Source organism: Chroicocephalus ridibundus, chromosome 4 (assembly GCF_963924245.1).
Source record: "Chroicocephalus ridibundus chromosome 4, bChrRid1.1, whole genome shotgun sequence".
Lineage (NCBI taxonomy): Eukaryota > Metazoa > Chordata > Aves > Charadriiformes > Laridae > Chroicocephalus > Chroicocephalus ridibundus.
The window spans coordinates 70,053,580-70,065,747 of record NC_086287.1 but is presented as its reverse complement, the minus strand read 5'-3'; positions in this window follow the sequence as shown (position 1 = coordinate 70,065,747).

Here is a 12,168-nt window from a genome sequence, read left to right as displayed (position 1 = left end):
CTGAGTCCGTGGTGGGGGGTTACAGGGCCGGGAGCTGGAGCTGAGCCCCTCGGGGGTTTTGCAGGGGCCAGGGCTGTGTGCCTTGGAGGAGGGGGTACAGGGTGGAGGGCTGGGGGTCAAGCCCTGCTGCGCTGGGGTAGGTGAGGCAGGGAACAGATTTACCCCATTTTGCCCCGTCTGCTGCCCCAGCACCCTGCGCTCCCTTGGGGAGCTGTGAGCCCGGCGGGGAGCTGTGCCGTGTATCCCCCCTCCCTGGGGTGTCCGTGCCTCCCCGTGACTCAGGAGACATCCCGCACTTGAGCCTTCAGCCTGGCCAGGCATCACTTGGTGGTACCGCTGCTGAGCGCCCACACCCACACACCCCCCGCCCCCATTACGGGGCTTCCAGCCCCCCCATGCCAGCGCTCCACTGTCCCAGAAACAAACTCCAGGAGAAACACCACCACCCCCCTTCCCCCAGAGCTTCTCTTCCAGGAAAAGAAGTGGCCTCTCTAGCTGCAGAAACGCCGCTGCATAACGCGTACCACAGCTTGCAGGACGCATGTGATGATGAATAAGCACGAAACCACTGTTTTCTGCTTTCGGGCCCCTTTTTGCTACTCTGGATGAGTGTACGCGGAGCACAGGAAACTGTCAAGATGACAGGAGGGGTGGGAAAGGCAGATTAAGGGGCCAGACATCAGCCCCGGCATGTTTTCGTGGTGGACTGTCTTTCTCACACTGCATGAATGGAGCTGGTGACTTCGAGCCTTCTCCGGCAGAGAGGGCAGGGATGGTTTGTGGCCGGTGAGAGCCCCGGTTCTGGAAGAAATGGAGATGAAACTGGTTGCAGCTCGGCACTCGCGCACGTGCGGCGTTGAAGTGCTGCCCTCGCTAGGGCTGAACGCGAACCCGGCGTCTCCTTCCTGCCTGGCGCCCAGCGGGGAAGAAGCTCAGCCTGCCTAGGGGAAGGAATCGGAGCGATGTTCTCCCAACCAGCCTCCCGAAAACACACCCGCTGGGAGGACGGTGTCTGCCTCGGGCACTGGTGCAACCAGTGCCAGCTCTGCTGCAGTGCTGCAAACGGCAGGGAGGATGGTCTTTGCCCCAGGCTGGGGCTTGTGCGTGCAGAGCATCTCCGCTCCTTCTTCTTCTTGCTCAACGCAGAAACGTGCCGTCTTGAACCAAAAAGGTGAGATCTGAGGAAGAAATTTTTCACTCTGAGGGTGGTGAGCCCCTGGCCCAGATTGCCCAGGGAAGCTGTGGCAGCCCCATCCCTGGAGGTGTTCAAGGCCAGGCTGGACGGGGCTTGGAGCAACCTGGTCTGGTGGGAGGTGTCCCTGCCCAGGGCAGGGGGTGGCACTGAGTGGTCTTTAAGGTCCCTTCCACCCAAACCATTCTGTGATTCTATGAAAAACTGCCTCCATCCACAGGAGCTGCCTCTCCAAGTCAAACTGTTGGGCTTTGCTTTCCTTCCTGCACTGTGGGCATTAGGAGATGCTGTCCCCCGTCACCTGGGCACGGCGTGCTGCCGGCTGAGCGATGACACCGCACGCTCCCCCGAAGGGCATGTCGCTGCCGGTCTGCTCTGATGGAGAAGAGCCCAAAGTGCTGGGTTCCCCACCGCCGCTGGGAAGTCCCTTGACAGACACCAGCCTGCCGGGCAAAAGCCAGAAGGCCAAATTCAGCAGAAACGGGTTGCTTGGGGAGAGGAAGAGGAAGAGGAGGAGGAACCATGACAAAACCCAGCCCTTTTTGGAGGCAGGTGCAGCACCAACTGGCTGGAAACCCCAAAGGACCAGGAGACGCTGCTGTTCCTCATGCTGCTCTGGTGATGGAATGATGGGGAAACCCTGGGACCAAGGAGGCTTTTTGGGACTATCTCCTGGTCTGGCCATGCCTCCAAGGTGCTGGGTGGTGGTGCGGGAGGCAGCCACCCAGCGCGGCCATGGCTGGGGGTAGCAGAGCGTCTGGGCAGGGGGATGCTTTCCACCCCGTCCCAGCTCCTTCCCCCAGTGCCGGGAGGTCTGATGCTGGGCACAGGCATGGGGACGTTCATCTACGGAATGGGATCCAGCCCCTGGAGCCACCCGGCCAGGCTCAGGGCAGGGGTAGGTGTCCAGGTGGGAACACAACCACAGACTCATCTCCCTCCTTCATCTGCCCTGGGAGAGGGAGCAGCGTGGGCAGCCAGATGCGCCGAGTCCTTCTTCAGCTCTTCTTTTTGTTCATTTGCATAAATTGCAGCTATTTAGAGAGGGATGGGGGCGGGGGGGGACGATTTTGAGAAAGTCTCGTCACCGCGTATGACGAATCTCTCCTGTTCATCACACTTCCGACGTGACCCTCTTCTCGCCGGTCACATTCCTGGCAGAGAGAGGTTGGGGAGGGGGGGGGACGGGGCGGGGAAAAACCCACCCCAGAATAAAAGCAACCCAAAGCGGAAGAAAAAGCAGCACGCCACAAAACCCAGAAGACAAATGAGGAGCTGGAAAAACTTGAAGCATCCGCAAGGAATTTCAAGGGTTTTTTTTTTTTCCAAAACTCTTGCTGACCCCGTGTGGCTTCTCCTTGCTATCCGGGTGGCGAGCGGGTGCTTGTCCCAACATGCCATGTTATTGCCAAGCCCGGCTTTCCCCAAAAACCCGCTGGTGCCCGGAGGAGCCGGGTCCACCTGCTCTTCGTCAGCAGCTGTACCGTAATTTTCTCACCTTCCTCCAGCTCAGCACTGGCTTTGGAAGTGTTTGGAGCGGTGTCTGAATAACCTAATTTAGAGCCCGTTAGACAGGGGAGGGTTTTTGGCAGGCGGTGCGGTGCCGGGGAGCCGGACAGAGGGATGCGGCTGGCCGGGAATGTCGGCTTTGGCAGCTTTTGCTGGATATTCGCATGTGGAGCAAACAAGGCTGGGAGGGTCCTGTGGAAAAGAGCCAACCTCCTCCCTGCCCAGGAGCGCTCCATCACCCCTGGCTGGTGCCAAGGTGATCCCAGGACCCATCCCAGCTCCGCTCCCCTTCCCGGGGACCCCCGTCCCCCCGGGGATGGGAGCAGAGCATCACCTTTCCCTCTCCGCTGTCCTTTCCCCACCATTCCCACGTCTTCCCCAGCTCCAGTTTCCCCAGACTAAACACCCACCAGGCTTCCAGCCTTTCATTCTTTCCAGGCGGCGGGATTTTGGGATTCACAGCTCCCCAGCATGGGCAGGTGGGTGCTCCCATGGCGGGGTGACAAGTTGGGGAGGCACCCAGGGGGTCAGGGCACGGGGATGGGGAGCATCCAAGCTGGTGATACCTTTTCCTCCTAGGATGGTGGGTTTTCTTCACTGGGAGGATGCACCGAGTACCATAAACGTGCCCAAACACCCTGATTTAAACTGGCAAGAAGAGGCAGAAGCGGCAGCTGGCGCGGCCCAGCGCCTGACAGGGCTGCTCCCCATGTCCCTTCACCCTGACCATGATGGTGTCTCCAGGAAAGGGGGGGTTCTGGGGGGGGGGCTGCTGGCCTTCACGGCCCCTCCGAGCTGGGGATGCGGACCCGTTCTGAGTCATCGGGTGACCCAGGCGGGAGAAACCCCGTCAATTGTTTCCAGCTGTGTTATTGCAGCGCTGCTCGCCCCGCAGCGCTCCGCTGGAGGAGAAAATAGCCCTGGCCAGCCGGGAAATCTGCCGTGGGCAACGGCTGGCTCAGGCCGTGGGGGGCAGCTGGTCCAGGTGCTGCGGCCACCGCCTCCTGCGTTTTGGGGAGCTGCCAGCATCGCCGCTGCAGCTGGATCCAGATCTGCCAAAGGGAGGAAAAGAAGTGGGGGAAAGCAAGCAGCCCCAGGGTGGGAAGGTGTTGGGCAAGGCGGGGGGGGGAGAGGGGGGGCGGTGGAGCAATGTTTCCCCAATTGCACAAGTCCCGAAAGCCCGGGGCAGGATTCGGCCTGGCCATGGGCTGCCTGGAACCAGCAAGGAGAGCAGTTGGAGCTGGGTGGTGTTTCCAGCAACACCGAGGGCAAGTCATGGGGCGTCTGCTCCGCACGCTTCCCCGCAGCGGGAATCCGGGAGCCGGGGTGTGGCGGGGACCGCTGGAGAGAGTGGGGGTCCTGGAGGTGGGGGAGGGAGGGAAGGAGGGAAGGAGGGAAGAAGGAAGGAAGGAAGGAAGGAAGGAAGGAAGGAAGGAAGGAAGGAAGGAAGGAAGGAAGGAAGGAAGGAAGGAAAAGACAAGGAGGGAGGAAGGAAGGAAAGGAGAAAGGAAGGAAAAGGCAAGGGGGGAGGAAGGGAGGAGGGAAGGAAGGGAGGAAGGGAGGAAGGGAGGAAGGGAGGAAGGGAGGAAGGAAGGAAGGAAGGAAGGAAGGAGGAAGGGAGGGAGGAAGGGAGGGAGGGAGGAAGGAAGGAAGGAAGGAAGGAAGGAAGGAAGGAAGGAAGGAAGGAGGGAAGGAAAGAAGGAGGAAGGGAGGGAGGAAGGAAGGAAGGAAGGAAGGAAGGAAGGAAGGAAGGAAGGAGGGAAGGAAAGAAGGAGGAAGGGAGGGAGGGAGGAAGGAAGGAAGGAAGGAAGGAAGGAAGGAAGGAAGGAAGGAAGGAAGGAAGGAAGGAAGGAAGGAAGGAAGGAAGGAAGGAAGGAAAAGACAAGGAGGGAGGAAGGAAGGAAAGGAGAAAGGAAGGAAAAGGCAAGGGGGGAGGAAGAGAGGAAGGAAGGGAGGAGGGAAGGAAGGAGGAAGGGAGGGAGGGAGGAAGGAAGGAGGAAGGAAGGGAGGGAGGAAGGAAGGAAGGAAGAAGGGAGGGAGGGAGGAAGGAAGGGAGGGAGGAAGGGAGGGAGGAAGGAAGGAAGGAAGAAGGGAGGGAGGGAGGAAGGAAGGGAGGGAGGGAGGAAGGAAGGAAGGAAGGAAGGAAGGAAGGAAGGAAGGAAGGAAGGAAGGAAGGAAGGAAGGAAGGAGGAAGGGAGGGAGGGAGGAAGGAAGGAGGAAGGAAGGGAGGGAGGGAGGAAGGAAGGGAGGGAGGGAGGAAGGAAGGAGGAAGGAAGGAAGGAAGGAAGGGAGGAAGGAGGAAGGAAAGAAGGGAGGAAGGAAGGAAGGGAGGGAGGAAGGAAGGAAGGAAGGAAAAGGCAAGGGGGGGGGAAGGAAGGAAGGAGGGAAGGAGGAAGGAAGGAAGGAAGGAAGGGAGGAAGGAGGAAGGAAAGAAGGGAGGAAGGAAGGAAGGGAGGGAGGAAGGAAGGAAGGAAGGAAGGAAGGAAGGAAGGAAGGAAGGAGGAAGGAAGGGAGGGAGGAAGGAAGGAAGGAAGGAGGAAGGAAGGGAGGGAGGAAGGAAGGAAGGAAGGAGGGAAGGAAGGAAGGAGGGAAGGAGGGAAGGAAGGAAGGAAAAGGCAAGGGGGGAGGCAGGCAGGCAGGTGGGTGTCCTGCAGCGCGTGTGTGAGCTGTGGAGGGGGGTCTGACCGCTGTGCGTGTGTGTGTCCCGCTCTGTCCGTCTGTGTGCAGTCCCGCTCGCCGGCACCAGGCGGCGGCAGCGCTGCCGGTGCGTTGGGCCGGGCCGGGCGGGGACCGGAGGGGACCCTGTGCCCCGGCCCCCAGCGGCACCGTCCTCTTCCCCGCCGGCCCGCTCCCGCTCCCGACCCCGCTCCCTCTCCCCTTCCCCTCCTTCTCCCTCCCCGGCAGCGCTGCCTCGCACCGGGGAAAGGCTCCCGCCGCAAAATTCTCTTTTTCCTGTTTTCCCCTTTAAATTGGGAGGGGTTTTCAGCGGTTCTGCTCCCCGGGCAGGGGCTGAGCTCGGCCTGGGCTCAGCAAAGGGCTGAGGAGCATCCCCCCGGGAGCTGCATCCACCGACGAGTCGTTCTGCAGCCGGAGCTCCTTCGCTGCAGCATCCTGGTTATGAGAAACCCCTCAATTCCCCCCGCTAGGGAAATGACAAACCCCTCAATTCTTGTCTGAGCCTCGTGTTCCCACTCTGCACGGAGGACACCCCCCCCCCAAGGCCAGAGGCGAGCCCTCCCCTCATCCCCCAGCCTGGGCTCACCCATCGGAGCACCTCAGCGGCTGTGGGGAAGGGATCCACGTCCTGGGTGAAAAGGGCCCGATATCGGGGCAAAAGGGCCCGATATCGGGGCGAAAGGCCCCGAGAAGCAAAGCGAGACAGCCCTCAGCAGGGTTAGACCCGCTGCAGAGCGGCCCATACCTCCGTGGGGAAAAATCCTGGGAAGTTTTGAAGCTCTCTTTAAGGGGAGATGGGTCCTGAAGTGAAAAAAAAGAAAATATTAAAATAGTAGGAGAGAGGGAAAAAAAAAAAAAAAAAGTATTAAATTAAAGCAGCCCAGCTTGTTTCTAGGCTGGTTAAGTCTATATGTGAGAGCTCACATCCCTCTGAAACTTGGTGGGTCCGTGGAGCTTCCCTGCGGATGCACAGCCTGTCCCGAGGACCGGGCTGGGCGCAGAAGGCAGCTCCCAAATGTGCTGCCCATGTGTTTCGCCGTTTCCCATTGAATTTTAGGCTAGCCCAAGCACCCTGTTCCCATTTAGCCGCATCGCTCGGCCCTAAAATCCCTTTGAGCACGAAAACGCCCCTGGGTCTGCAGCGGTCTTCAATTTAAAGAACAAATCCAATCGCCTCCGGTTCGAGCCGGCCCATCTGCTGCCAGGGGCCGGCACGACCTCGGCGCTGCTGGGTGCTTTTTTTTTTTTTTTTTTTGGTCACCGGTTTGATCACAGCAGACGGAAGGGACACGTGTCGGGGGAGAATAACCTCTTCACCCAGCTTGGAGAGGCTCTGCGGGACAAAGGCTGGCGGGAGAGCTTGGAGCCAGGAAAATGTGGCTAAAAGCATATTTGCTCGGAGAGGCTGTCAGGGGGAGACAAAGGCAGGAAGCCGATAAACGCAGGGAACGAGGCTAATTGCTGGGATTAGTCACCCCGGAGCATTCGGGTGCTGCAGAGGTCAGGGCTGGAGGCCCCAGGGAGGTCAGGCGAGGAAAGATGAGCTGGAGAGAGAATTTGGGGAGAGCCTTGGATTTGGTAGATCCGTGGGAAGGGCTGTTTGGGCAAAGGGCAAGGGAGCAACCAGGACCTGGATCCCAGCTCTGATGGTGCTGCCAGGGCATGCCATGGGGTCCCAGCTCCCCCAGGACTCCCTGCTGGGGTGGGCAGGTCCCAGGGACACCTAATTCATACAGCAAGTAAAGCCTAATTCTGCAGAGGGCTTTTGATTCAAGGTATAGACACCCAGGGAAGTGTCTCAAAGCTGCATCAGCTCAGCCCAGTGAATGTCCAGGACCAGAGCACTGGGATGGGGATGGGGTAGGACTGGATCTGCTTGGGGCGGGGGGGGGTGATGGGGAGAGGCAATCTGTCCCTTTGGTGTTTCGCGCTGTAGGAAAAAAAACACGAGGATTCCCCGCCCAGGAACACAAGGGCACGGGCTGATTTTATCTTTGCTGTGAACACGCTCCCTCCCTGCTGCCCCGGCAGATGCTCCCAGCCCCAGCACAAACCCATCCGGGCTTCTCTGGATGAAAATCCCCTCTGCCAGGGAGTTTGCTTGGAGCCCGGACCAAATAAGGAACTTGTGGCTTAATCTTAGGGGAACGGTGCGCGGGAATCAGTCCGTGTCAGGCATGCTCCCCGCGAGCTCCCTGCGAGCTCTATGCCCGGCTCCCGGCACGCTGAGGGGCTCGCGGGGCTCGGCACGCTCATCCGGCAGCTGCGCTACCAAAAACAGCTTTGCGGCAATATTTAGAGAGACGAAGGAAGGAAGGAAGGAGAGTCCCAGAGATTAAAAAACAAAACAAAACAAAACAAAAACCTTTTCTTTACCTTTATGTCTTAAAATACATTCTGAAACCTGGAGCGATCCTTTGGGCTGGGGCTCAGATGCCTCGGGAATTTTTTCCACGTGGGAGCGGTGTTTTCATCCCGCAAGTTTCTGGGTCCCTGGGGTGTTGGGAGAGCCGAGCTCCACCACCTTTCCAGCTGGGAAGGCTCAGCACTTGCTATCTCACCTTTTAGAGCAGCAGCTTGATTATTTCTTCTCTCCATGCACGGAGCTGCTTTCCCACACTTCTGCTCCAGCTGAGTCGCCCAGGGCCAAGAATTCCTCCTATATTTTTATAAAAAAAACTAGGTTTTTTCCATATTATGGACCCACCTGTGACTTAGCACCCCGTCTTCCCAGCTCTCCGTAAGGACAACCTCTCTCCCACAGCATGTTTGATGCCCTGAGCAGAAAGATCCGTGCTGGGTCACAGCTGGAGTGTGTGGGATGGAGCCTGCGTATGGAAATCATCTGCAGCGTGGGTGGACACCCTCCAGGCGCTGCAGGCTGCCGGGCCTGGACCAGGAACCTTGGGTGCGGGTGGGTGGCTTGGGATCACCGGGTGTCCGGTGGGTGCTCTTGCTGCTTGGGGGCCGGTGGCCTCCAGACCCACCTGGGCAACAAGGGCATCCTTGAGGACGCACCTGAGGAGCAAGTCGTGATGTACCTCCCAGTCCGGACCCGCCAGGGAAGGGTGTCCCTGCGGATGGGAGCGGTGGGCCAGGGCGAGAAGGTGGTGAGTCACGAGGCGAAGATGATTCAAAGAAGCGAGACCAAAATCCTTGAGAAAACCCTTCCCAAAAATGGCAATGCCGAGAGAGCTGGGCGCTGCGCTGGTGGGAATCAGCCCCCGCTGCCGCGGCTTCCCCGCTGTCAGCACCCGGCGGGATGTTCCCGGGAAAGAAAACAGCCACGGGGAAGGCAGCGAGCCCAGCCAGGAGCTACGGGCCCCTGGATGAAACTACCGGCAGAGGTACCTCGACACGGCCCGAGGGGAAGCAGAGCCACCCCATGGGGAGGCGCATGGCCACCCGGCAAGTCCCCCATTGCCCCAGAGGTTCTTCATGCCACCGGCGAGCTGGGCTCAGCTCCACGTTGTGGAGTCTCAGATGGCTCGTAAGGATTGAGCTCAAGCCCAAGGCTGTGCCCACCTTCTCAGGCAAGGGGGCAGCTAACAGGGCCTCATTCCTCTCTCTGGTTTTACAGACCCTCAGAGATGCTGCCGTCAGATTTGGCTGAAATCAGCCAGCAGATTCCAGTTATTAAGGGGAGGATGGGGAAGGGAATCCTGTCGACACCTCTTTTTATTTGGACATGAGGCCAAGAAGCTTGTGCGTGCTGATTCAGGGGGCTCGGATGTGGCAACCCCTTCCCTGCGAGAGCCCTTTCCAACCAGAAGGATGTTTAAGGCACTAATTTGTTGCCCTTCCTGCCAAAATAGCTCGACCCCAAGCAGGGCTGGCTTCCGATAACCAGGAGGAGAAAGGCTCCCAGGGGATTATGACGGTGACCCACTAACCCGGCTGGCAACAGGACACTGCCGGCAGAGCCCACACCAGAGCCGTCTGAAACTCTGCTCTTACCCTCGCCACACACCATCCCTGCTCCTGCCCGGCATTCCCAAAGGCTCCATCGGCCCCGCTGCATCCTGCGAGCCCTTACTTTCTGCTGCAGCCCCCAGCCCCTCTCCTGTCACCGGGAATCAAGTTTCCTTTCCCCGCTGCCCTGGGAGAGATGCACGTTTCCTGCTGCTGCTTCCCTTATCTCCGCCGGCCGCAGCGGCTCAGCGATCCCAGGGCTGCCAGGGCTTGGGGAAGAGGCTGCCGGGATTTCCTGCCCAAAACGGCCGCCGCGCCATTCCTGCCCTTCCTCCTCCTCGCTGGGAGCCCAGGGCGAAGGCGAGCCTTTAGCAGGGCAAGGTGGGGGGGGGGTGTCTGCCCCCACCCCTCCCCCAGCAGCCACATCTGGCAGGAGCCTGGCGGGGGGAGTTTGCCGGGTGGTGAGAGGTTTGTCCCAGTTTTCCCGGTTTAGCAGAGTCCTGAGTGTGTGTGGTGACAGGGACTTCTGGGTCTGGCTGGAGCCCTCCCCAGCCCCGTCCCGCAGACCATCCTCCTCCAACTCCAGCACATCTGTTTCCGCACAAACTGCCACCAAATAAATGCCGATTGATTTGCTTTTATGCCCAAGCTACAAGAAGAACTGACCCCCCCCCACAGCCAAAGGCTCCGCTGAGGCACATGGAAGCGATTACAGGGATCAGTCCCTGCGGGCATCTCCTTTCCAGGCACATGGTGTTGGGCAAGCACAGCCTGTCCCCATTCCTATTCCCATCTTCATTCATGTCCCTATTCCCACCCTCATTCATATTCCTATCCCCATCCCCAACCCCATCATTGTCCCCATTCCCGTCCCCATCCTCATCCCTGTCCCCATCCCCATTCTTTTCTCATCCCCATTCCCATCCCCATACCCATCCCTACATCCATTCCTGTCCCCATCCTTGTCCCTATCCTCATCCACCTCCCCATCTTCGTCCCCATTCCCATCCCCAGCCACATCTCTGTCCCCATCCCCAACCCTATCCCTATCCCCATCCTCACCGCTGTCGCCATCCCCATCCTTTTCCTCATCCTCATTCCCATCCCCATGCCCATCCCTGTAACCATTCCTGTCCCCATCCTTGTCCCCATCCTCATCCCCATCCCACTCCCCATCTCCATCATTATCCCCATCCCCATCCTCTTCCCTGTCCCCATTCCTATTCCAATCCCCATCCTCATCCCTGTCCCCATCCCGATCTCCATCCCCATCCTTGCTCCCCGTGAGGCTCCCAACTGCTCCCAAAAGCCGGAGGGATGCCCACGCCAGCAGGGCTCTGCTCCTGGTGCCAGGGCACGACTCCAGCTCTTCCCGACTGCCGCTTTTTTAACTGGCTGGTGCCGGTTTTGCCGAGGAGGTGGTAAAAAAGCAGTTTTTAAAGATTGTGCCGAAAGCCTGGCAGCTGCCCCTTCCATGCGGCAGAGGGTCCTCAGGGCCCCTTTCGCAGGGGTATCGCCCTCGGGACAGACGCTTGGGTGCATGAGGGTGTTCGAGGGACAAGGTGGATTTGTCCCCGCTGCAGGATGGGACCCTGGAGGAGAGGTGGGGGGGGGGAGGAGTGGCAGAGGGGCTGTCGGCCCCTCGCGGTGCCCGATTTCCCAGGAGAGCCCGGGGGATGTTTGAGCTTCAAAGAAAAGCCTTTTTTTTTTTTTTTTTTTGGCACGGGGAACTCCTCGAAGGCTGAGGACAGCGTCCAGCTGGCCTGAACCCCGCTCAAAGCCCTAATGGTTTTCCATGGCCAGGCAAGGAGTCTCCCTCCAAGGGCTGGAGCCGACGAGATGACTGCAGCCAAGGGGGGGGGAGGCGGAAGCCAGTCCGGATGCGGCCCCCGCGGTCACACTCGCCAGGACAAGATGGGCTTCCAAACCAGCTCATCCCTGGTCCCAGCATGGGCAGGAGCTGCTTTCCAGGATAGAGGGGACAGTGGCCACAGTGACATGTCCCCCATCACCGCAACAGGGAGAGGGTGGAGAGCATCCAGCTGCTTCCCTTGCGAGGATTCCTGCCGGGAATGCCATGAATGTGTCCCTGATTTATTTCTCTCGCCAGCCCACGGGGTTTGACACTTCTCTCCTTGTTATCTGGCATTCCTGGGCATGTATACGTTTTGGGACAGATGCGATACTAAATGCTGGCCCGGGGCCCAGGAAGCAGGAAGGGCTCCAAGAAGATGGAGCGGAGCTTTTGGCCGCTCCCAGCCTGGATTTCCAGGAGCACTCCGTGAGTCCGGCTGCTTGGATTTGGTGGTGGTGGGGGGGGGGGGGGTGTCCTTTCGTCCCAACACCCCGAAACAAAGCCAAGGAGCCCCTCCAGCTGCCCCTCCTCCAAGCATTGACACCCCCCCCCCTTCCCCCAGACTTCTCAGGATGGAGAAGGCGGACGATGGGTCTGAGAAAGGATAAACAGCGGCGACCGCTCGAGCCGCACGACGTGATTTTGGCCGGGTGGCTGTTCCAGCTTTCCACGCACCACCCCCCCCCCCCCCTCAACCAACCCCCAGCCCTGTCCCCTGCCGATACGGAGTCACGGCTCAAGGGGAACCGAGGGGAATGGCCGGGGCCTCTCGCCCACGCTCCGGTCCCGACCCCTCCTGGCCGCGGGCCCGGCTCCGGGGGCGTCGCGGCGGCGGGGAGAGGGGGGACGCGGGGCCCCGGGGAGCGGCGGGGCACGGAGGGGAGAGAGGCGGGGGGAGGGGATCCCCGCTCTGCCCCCAACCCCGGGATGCCGCCGTGGTACCCAGCCCGGCGGGGGCGGCGGAGGTGGGGTTGGGGTGGGGGTGGGGGGGGTGTCGCATCCCGGGGCGGATTTTGGGGTAAGC